The following is a 1461-nucleotide window of genomic DNA, read 5'->3' as shown; positions in this document are numbered from 1 at the left end:
TGCTTTATTCCCTGTCCCTGGAATGCTCCGATCCTTTCCCCACCTGGCTCAGCAGATTCAGCCTGGCCTAGTCCAAGAATGAAAAGGAAGGCCAGCTTTGTGGGCTTTTATAGCCCCTTTCCCACCATAGTTTAGGTCTGGTACTTCAGTGCTGTGGAGTCAGTAAGTGGAGCAAGCATTCCCCTCTAGCCACCACTGACTGCACCCAGGCTATCTGATTGGGCATCTGAATCAGTTCATGGTCGCCATGCCAATTCTCTATGGATACTGCAGCCTGCTTTGAAACCCCAATTCAACTGCCTGGGACCTTGACTACTCTCCTAGTTCATGTAGTCCCTTCATCCAGGAGCTAATTCTGTCCCTTTGCCCCCAGCTTCTAGTACCTCTCCCTCTAAAAAAAGTAATAATAAATAGCCCTAAAAGTGGCAATACCATGAGAGACAGTGTACAAGAATCTTCTGAGACTAGCTTTTTCTGCCCCTCCCCCAATCAGATCCCTTAAGAACTGACCTTTAAATGGATCATGCACAAGAGAAGTTTGCAACATCTCTTAGACTTTGCTGTTTGAACTGCCTTCCACTCCCTGGGACGATCAAACCTGTTATCGCCATGTTCTTTCCACTACTTCCTTCCTAGTGGAACAGCCTCTCTCTTTTCTGGCTCATTGGGAGTTCCAGCATGCCTTAAGGTTATGGTCTTGGTGCTTATGATACTGCATTACCTGACTTTACGTATGACCAGATTTTGGAAATATCTTGTTTGAGTCACACAGAAGCTCTATGAGTCATACCAAAGCTCTATGAAATAGGCAGAGAGGCTACTATCAACCTTTTATTACAGATGAGGAAACTGACACACTGAGAGGGTGTCCAAAGGGATAGAGCTGACAAATAGAGAACCAGGTCTCCTAATTCTGATGCACTCTTGGCGACCCTGGTCACTCAGTACATTGAGTGTTTACTGTTTCTCCCTTATGTTCTTGCAACAGAGACTGGAATAAAGAAATCAGTCCTGAGGGTAGTCAGACACCCACCTCATGCAACACTGTGCACATCAACTCCCTTCAAGTTTCCTTTGGCCTGCTCCCACCTGGTTCACAGGCCACTAGTACAAGTGTCCTCCCTGTGGATTTAACACATAGTCCCATAGCTTCATTGTCCCACCAGTGACCCCTGGAGAGGAAAACCTTGATCTGGAGTTGGAGCCTCCTTCCAAGCAGAATTGGCAGAATCTCGAAAAGAGAAACTAGACTTCTGAGGTGATGATAAATTTAGCAACTCTCCAGGTGAGGAGGGCACCAGGTACCATTGTGGCACATGGGTGGAATTTTATTTTATTTTTATATATTTTACATTATTCTTCATTTTTGTACAGTGTATGATTTCTCCTCTCAGGTGTAGTCCCCATAACATTCCCACCACCAATTCACAGGGTGCAATTTTAAAAAGATCTTTCTCTGGA

The sequence above is a fragment of the Talpa europaea genome (assembly GCF_964194135.1).
Source record: "Talpa europaea genome assembly, chromosome: X".
NCBI lineage: Eukaryota > Metazoa > Chordata > Mammalia > Eulipotyphla > Talpidae > Talpa > Talpa europaea.
The sequence above is the reverse complement of the archived record's forward strand: the minus strand, read 5'-3'. Positions refer to the sequence as shown.